The sequence below is a fragment of the Dermacentor variabilis genome, chromosome 4 (genome assembly GCF_050947875.1).
Source record: "Dermacentor variabilis isolate Ectoservices chromosome 4, ASM5094787v1, whole genome shotgun sequence".
Classification (NCBI taxonomy): Eukaryota; Metazoa; Arthropoda; class Arachnida; order Ixodida; family Ixodidae; genus Dermacentor; species Dermacentor variabilis.
In genome coordinates, this window is record NC_134571.1 from 222528024 (window position 1) to 222537021 (window position 8998).

Below are 8998 nucleotides of genomic sequence, written 5' to 3' on the forward strand. Positions count from 1 at the left end.
CGAGCACACGGATGTTTTTGCGAGGCAGCAGGGAAGGAGAAGGGGTGTATATGTGTGTACACGCCTTTAGCGTGCATGCGTGTGTACTTGCATTTGCGCGTGCGCGCGGTAGAGCACTTCCCCGCTTACGCCTACTCTCCGGGTGTATCGAGCTTTTCTGGACACAATTAAGGGTTTAGTTCGTGTGAGTGCCACCACGTAGCGTACTGACCTTAAACTTTTCAATCTTCCCGTGGTGACGCGTGATGACGTCAAGCAAACAAAAATTTAAAAAACTATAAAAGCTATCCCTGCACATTGAACTTCGCCAAAATGCTCGTCAGCGTAGTTGTAATCCACAGACCCTGCCACTAAGGAATACGTGGCTAGGCATGGCTGACGAATAAGCAATTGCGAATATTGGTTTTCAGTAAAGGTTTGTTACCAAGAACGGCGGGAGCTTATACTGCCGAAAAGGACGGATGCTGGGCGGTGACTCCAATCATTTACTGGGCACATCACACATCTACACTGGAATTCAACTGGTTTCGCTAACTCTTGCTTATATTCTCTCGACCCTAAGCTGCGACTTTGCGTGCGACCCGGGCCCCAGCTTTTCCTCTTTGTCCCCTGCTTCTTTCCCAATCTGCTCAGACGTGCTTCCACTGATGCTTGCTCCTCCTTTTTTTTCAATAAATGAAGGCATTCATTCATGCATTCCTAAGTTACTGCAGAAAATAGCGTGTCTTTATCTCCACAACCACCCTGTCTCTCACCTGGACTCTGCCATCGTAAAACAAAGTTGCTGTGTGGCAAATGGCTGGGCGTCACATATACAATTTTCTAGGAATGGCTAGTAGCACGCCGGGCAATTTTCGGTGAATGACGAGACAGTATACAGAACACCTTCTCTGCCATATCCACACTCAGTGCTCTGCTTCGTGAGCTACTATTAGCCGCTACGACGAAGTACGAAATGAAAGAAACCTAGCTGGGCTGGTCGCGGGCAGCTCTTTTTGGATTCGTGATGCGTCGATTTAATATATATATATTTCTTATCTAAGCCTAAAGGACAGCGATATAGGCGAGGTGAGTTACGGTAGATTGTTGGCTTGGACTAACGACGCTCTTCACGCAGCACTTTCGTCTTATGCGTGTTTGCGAACGGGAATGAAAGACAGGAGGGTAACACGCCTGCCTGAAATGAAACATTCGGAATAACCCTTTGTTTGGCGGTTGGACATATGTCGAGGGTCCTCGATACGAACCACCTGCAAGTCTGTATCACCTTGCAAACGGGAACTCAGATGAAAAGTTGTAAAACGGATAGGCTTTTAATTATCATAAGTATATCTTTATTGAAATTCCTTGCCATGAGGTGAAAGCCGACTAATAAGCATTTAAATTTTCTGTGTTATTAAAACATCCTGTTAATAAAACGTTGCTGTGCTTTACAGCCTCCTAAATTAAAAAGTAACATATGAAAAATAAATTGGTGCGGTAAATGTGTAAACGCAGACGCAAGAAAAGGCCTAGTCCCGTTTCCCAGTATTCACACAATGAAGATGGAGCACCTCTATACTCTCACGTCAAGAACAAAACACTTCCAAAAGAGTCAGTCACGAATGTCATTATTATAATATGAGCTTGCGCTGGAAAAGAAAATAACACTCAAACATGACGATGGCTGAGCGCAAAGTGCTTCCTCTGATTCCGATCTACGGATCAAAGCGTCGGTTCATCAGATTCGAATGCTCGTACATTGCAGCGCAATCTCCGGTCCTCAAATGTGATGGAGAATATACGCCAGCATTCGCTTCACGCGCGCAATATGATAAGATAACGCTCTTTCGCTATTGAATCCGTGACAACATACTGGATATTAGAAACACATGCAGGCGCATCTTCAGCTTACTGATAACTTTCGAACTGTGGTTAGACGCTAAAAAAAGCCCCCCCCCCCCCTAAACAAAGATTATGATTGCTTTCAATATTAACTGAAACATAACGCTTGTGGTTTAAAAAGGGCCCTGAACACTGCACAGTGGCGCCGACATACGGGAAATTCAAGAGCGAACCACTTTCCTATTACTGGTATTTATCAAACCAGCATATCGTGGTTCAATGTAGCCCTGCAGTCCCGGGGGCCAGTTTCACCACAGGTACTATGTCGGAGCTAGTATTTCATATCAGCATTAATTGTCACAAAATCACAGTATTTCTTTCTTTACATCTTATCATTAGACAGCTAAAATACATCCAGCGAAACCCTCACCTTAATATTTCAGTACTTTTCGTTCTAACGTATACATATTCGTGCTGATCCATATGTTAAAAAGTACTGAAAATGTACCCAATGCTTTCCTCCAGGAAGCTGTTTTTATTCCTTATGATGCCAGGAAACCGAGTCCGATGCCACCAACGCTCAGAAACCTAATACATGTTTTGCTTGTATTGACAGTGCGTAGCGTTCAAGAATTCGTTTGCAGCATCTTTGGCAATGACAATACAGTTATTATTCATGTATTTGATCCTTAGGCAAATTGTTTAAGAGGAAGTTTAGCTCGGGCCCAACTCCGACGCGGCCTATTCAGATACATGTAAAACGCAGAAACGCTTTTCTGAGATAACTCCTGAATCGTTTTAATGAAATTTGTTGCATTTGAGAGAGTAAGTTAAATTCTAGTGTCTGTTCGAAGCGGAATTTCGATTTAGGGCCCGAACTTTGTTTAAAATATTTTGAAAAATTCGAAACTCCGAAAAGAAATAGAAGCACGTAGTTTACAAATTAATAGCTCTTCATCAAGGACAGATATCTTGGTTCTGTAAACGGCATCCATTACAACATTCAAAGCGGAAAAATTCGATATGTCTATTTCAATTGGTTATGTTATGCACAAGGGTTCTGCAAAAGCCTTATTTCCATAATACTCAATTTTTTTGAGATTCATGTGTAACATCAATATTATCCGCTGTAGATGTACTATTATGTGCAATTTACAGAATTGTGATACCAATTTTCATTGCTGATTTGCAGAGTTGTAAACTTCATTGTCTCGTTTTCTGAAAATTTTCGATTTTTGCCTCTCTTTAATAAAATATTGACGACCTAAATCGAAAATTCGAAACAAACAATCACTACAATTAAAGTTTTGCTTTTAAATGCAACAAAGCCCATTGAATTTGGTGAAGTGATTGCCGAGAAAAACTAATTTTCCTTCTACATGTATTTAGATAGGAGCATCCGACCTAATGTTTCCTCTTAGGAGGTAGCCGAGCTGCATTGTGAGCCCCCCCCCCCCCTACCCCAACGAAATTTCTGGCTACGCCACTGCTCAGGACGTATACCGCCGCAGCTTGAGGAAGCAACGCGGAGAGATGACCAAGAAAAATAACTCCAGGCCGTCCAGCAGGTCATCGAGACGCTGGCTAGGCAGGAGCCTGGCGAGCCGGCAACGGCGAGCGGGGATCCTCGCAGAGCACGCGCCACGATGACGACGCAGGCCACGTCCGAAGCGAGCCTTCGCGCTATACTGCACGATCAATAAACGTTTTCCCAATCCAATCCAATTACTTATCCGCGTTTGCCCTGCATGCGTCTGCGATGAAAACAAGAAGCAGGTATGCATAGAAAATCTGAGCTGGCGGCGGCAGGTGGTAGCGCAGAAGTTAGCATGCCCAGCCCATGCACCTACTTATATCTGCATCAACATGGGTTCGTGGTAGTGATAGCGACCAAAGCTCTACTTTTACTGCGCGCTCTAGCCATTGTGAAACTAAGGATGTAGTTAGCATGCCCAGCCATTGAATGCAAATTGCAGCATTTACGAGTGGTGGAATCCCGCTGAGGCTGATTGTGAAGAAAGCTTTTCTCTGTCCACTCTCGCGATGGTGAAGCTAAAACGAGAAGGAGGCCTGACGGACACAACGTTGCTGGTCACCATAACAGAATGAATTGACGACCTGAGGAAAGGTCAAAGCACACCAAATTTTTAGCACTTGTCCTAGAGTAAAGCGCTACAATGGCTAGTACGCCCTCATGGGGATGGTAGACCCAAGTGCTTCTCACTGCTAACACTGAACTGATAATAAGAAAGTACTCCGTTGGCAGACACCACGCTACACTGAAATTAGCAAAACAATATCGGTTTATAAACTGATAGTGTCAATTAGCTGGTGTCCGTCTTGTGTGTGTGGAGGGCATAAAGGTCCTGGCAATGAAATGGTAGTATCTTTGTTTTTGTTGCAGTTGCACACGAACAAAATTCGTTAAAGTGATCGGACAGCGATCTACCAGCGGAGAAGACCAACCCGCAAATTAAGAATAATTGCTGGTTTCAGATCTTCCAATGTACTTTGCGCTTAGATACTATATGTAACATTTTTTTTTCTTTTTGTGCTCTTATGAACCGGAAAACTCCACATTACTACAATATCAACAACAGTACACAAAATAGATTGGCTTTGAAGCTGTGACCACGCACCACACTTTTAGACATTCAGCATGTAGTATTGGGGCAACACATTTGAGCAGAATGATTACGTTTTCGGTCAAAGCGCTGTGACAAGCAGGAAGAAATCGTTGTCTTGCCCGGTCAAAACAATACCATCTGAAATCCTATTTACTTATACATATCTTTTGAGAAATCACTATAACCCTTTACACATTTGCTTCGTATGAGTTATATACTAACTTGCCTCGTCAATCTCAAAAATATTCTCTTTGCGGGAGAAGGCTTTCGTGAAAAACGACGCAACATAACAGTAAAACATCCAGCAATGTTCCTGTCCAGATGATTGGTGAAATTGTGCACGGAGAACGTGTCGACTAGCGTGCGATTGAAAGTTGAAATTTCACGTTGGCACGCCCTCAAATTCAAATTGGCCCAGCCTCAAATTTAAAGTCGGCCAGTCCCGCTTTTCTTTTCGCCCAGCCTTAAACGTCAAGTTGGCCCAATCCCAAGTTTCAATTGGGCCACCACTAAATTTCAAGTTGGTCCACGCACAAATTTCCATAAATCGTTCTCCAAATTTCGAGTCGACGCACCCGAAAATTTAGGTTGGCCCACCCCAATATCGCCCCAAATTCACATTGGCCGACCCCGAGATTGCCCCCACATTTAGGTAGGACCAACTCCATATCACCCCCAAATACAGATTGGCCCGCCTCCACAACACCACCAACTTTAGGTTGGCCCACTCCAATACCACGTGCAAATCGAGGTTGGCCCACCCCCATATCTGCCCCAAACTAACACTGGCCCACCCCTCGATCCCCTCAAATTTAGGATGGCCCACTGTAAATCGCCCACCCGTTAAGGTTAGTCCACCCATATATCACCGCCCAATTCTGCTTGGCCCGGCCAGCCGCACATCACCCCCGTGGTTAAGTTAGCCCATCCTTATGTCACCCCCAAATTTAGGTTGGCCCACCCCCATATCATCCCCAAATCCAGGTTGGCCCACCCCATATCAGCCCCAAACTTAGCCTGGCCCACCCCTGTATCACCTCAAATTTAGGATGGCCCACCGCAAATCACTCCCACATTTAGGTTAGCCCATCCCCATATCACCCCCGATTCAGCTTCGCCCAGCCCCACATCACCCCCATGGTTAGGGTGGCCCACCCCCATATCCCCCCCCCAAATTTAGGTTCTATCACCCCCGTATCATCCCCAAATCCAGGCTGCCCACCCCCCGTATTACCCCAAACTTAGGCTTACCCACTCCTATATCACCTCAAATTTAGGTTGGGCCACCCCCATATCAGCCTCAAATTCAGCTTGGCTCATTACCATTTCACCCCAAATTTAGGTTGGGCCACTCCCATATGACTACCAAATTCAACTGGGCCCATCCCTGTATCACGCCCAAATTTATGCTTATGCCACTTCCAATTTCAAGTTGGCCACCCCAACCCTTTTTATAAAGACCTATGTATTCAAATGGGAAATGCGTCAAGTTTTTTGGCGTTGCAGACACGATTTTGCACGATTTTGCACGATTTTGCTACCAAATTGCTGAGGCACTCGCCAAAGAATGCTGCGCATTAAAAGCAACTGCACCGAACGAGCGACGCCATATGTTGATCCTAAATACTGACGGCTAGCCAAGCTAGCTTCTCTGTAGAGCGACCGGGGCATACACAGCACGGCACATTTATTCAAATGGTTTTTTTACGGCCACACCTACGGATTCATACCACTTGGCTGTAGGGAACACATTAACAGTAGCTATTAATCCACACGCTGCACATCTTCTCCTACTTGGTGCATTTCTTATTTGGATGAATCTTTAGAAATAATTAACGTTCGGGCAGCGACTCAGCAGACCCTTTGTTCCGCACGAATGTTGCATAGCAATGCCACTGGCCACCGGGTGGCATTGTGGCCCAGGTGGACCTGATTCGCTCGGAGTATGTGTCATTAAGGACAGGCGAAAGTCGAAGAAAACAGACCTTCCAGAAGAACGCAATAAGAATAGCCATTTTGTTTTCCCAGGTTCCACGCTACAAAGCACGAAAGTCTTTTTTGCATATGCGCCAGCTTCTAGTTATGATGTCCAACGAATAAAATCTTCATAAATGCGATGACTTAACAAATGAACACGACACTGCTATGTTTTCGGGGGGAAAAATAGAAAACATAATATTTCAAGAGAACCACTGGAAAACCAGAACCGAAAGCAAATGTTGGGTTTTGTGTTTCTGCCATCTAGTGAGAGACTGCAAAACTAGGTCCTATGCGGCTTAAGTGGGAAGCGGGAACCGAACCGCGGCTACCGCGTTGCGGGACTAAACGTGCGCGCGATTCTACCAATCGGCCACGGCTTCCGAGGCTCACTCCGAGTACGCTCATCATATTATATATAGCACGTGAATTTTCACGACAGTGTTACAAAAGACGCTTTTGGGAACAGTGTTACGCCATGTGTGGAGAGTCGTGATAGGCATCAATCGAAAGCTGAGTCTCCGGACTACCTACGCTGCACTGGGAATTACGATAGACGCCGTAGTTTAATCACAGGCACCGTCCTTGCCTCGAAAATCGAGTACAAATTTTCGTCGTTTCCATAGGCTTCCATTGCGAAATATTTAACCGCTGTGGGAACAAAATTCCTACGTGCATTAGAGTGATCACTGCATTTGGCTCGTGTCTTCCAGAACACGTCTGTCACCTGCCTTTTTCGATAATCGACCTGCAGCTTTTGTTATTCGCGAAAAACCCGCTCGTTCCATTGAAAACGCGCTAGCTTCGTGCCTGGGCCGCTTGGGGCGCTAGTTGGCACGTGTCCACTAAAGCTGGATATGGTTGAATGGGACATAGAGTTTATTTGAACCCGTATTTAAATCTACGAGACAAAAATGAATGACTCTGCATATATAGCGCTATCCCTTTCTAAAAGCGAAATCAAGGCAAAAAAAGAAAGAAAGACGCCTGAGTCGTCAACATCGCCGCCCCAGATTTCGTCACGATGGCACCGTCACCATCGACACGGCTCCCTGAGCCGCTACCGGCAGCTCACTGTCTTCGAACCAGCGAGGCGCTAAACCTACGCCATCATTGCGTCATGTGTCGCTTCTACGACCAAGCAAGCTTTTGGCGGCACACGTTCCCTGGTATATCAATATTGAAACTATCAACTGCTTGCCTTCGAATAAACAGCGTTAAGAGGAAGGTTAGCTCGTGTGCTCCTATCTAAATTCATGCAAAAGGAGAATTCGTTTTCCTGGCACTGCACCAAATTTGGCGAGATTTGTTGCATATAAAAGAAAGATTTAAAATCTAGTGACTGTTGGTGTCCAATTTTCGATTTCGGTCGTCAATGTTTTACTAAAAAGTGACAAAAATCGGAAATTTTCAGAAAACGAAACTATCAAGTTTACAAAGCTGTAACTCAGCAAAGAAAAATGATGTAACAAATATGTGAACTGCATCTAATGGCACATCTAAAGAGAACAAAATTGATACATTACACATGAACCTCAAAAAATTTATTAATATGTAAATACAGCTTTTGCGGAACCCTTGTACACAACGTAAGAAATTCACATAACATATCAAATGACATATCAAAGTTGTCCGCTTTCAATGATCTAGTGGATGCCAATTACAGAACCGCGATATGGGTTTTTGATGCAGAGCTATTAATTTGTAAAATTCGTGCTTCTATTTTTTTCCAATTTTCGTATTGTTGAAAATATTGTAACAAAATTGATGCCCTAAATCTTATTTACGCTTCCAACAGTCACTAGAATTTACCTTCTGTCTCAAATGCAACAAACTTTATTGAAATCGGTCAGGGGTTATCTCAGAAAAACTTTTTTTGCGTTTTGCATGTATTTGAATAGGCCGCGTCGGAGTTGAGCCCGAGCTAAAGCTTCCTTTTAAAATCGAAAGCGGACTGGCCACCAGGAACACGCTTACGGAGCCATATTGTTGACATCACAAGAGGCTACGTGCGGTCAGGTTGACTTCAGAGATTTTCTTTTTCTGCGTCAGTTACGCTTTCCGAGACCGTTGAATTGGAAAATATTTGTTTCGCATAGCTCTTACAGAAGTAGTTTAGATGAGCTTGTTGTTGTGCAAGTTGGTACATATTAGCGAATATTGTTTAACTGTGCGAAAAAATAGACCACAGAGACAGCATGGGACAAGGACAGGCGAAGACTTGCAACTCATCTTTATTCCACAACGACCACATATAAATGCACCCCCGACATACGCCACTGCGCGTGCGCGAAAAAAGAAAAGATAAAAGAAAAGAAAAACCTTGTATAAGCAAAACGCGACCTACCTACGCTCGTCAATAAACCTCATCTCACTGTTGCGTAAATAAACCGAGGTGTCACTGACACATTATTGTCCCTTCTTTCTAATACGGTGCGCCTGGAGTAGCTCTCTGGCTCGGCTATCTCGGCAGCGGCACAAACTCTTTACTTCCTTCGTGATCGGCTTGCACGTGCACGCCAAGCAGTGGACAGGCAGGTGCCCATACGTATTATTTCTAATTGACAATT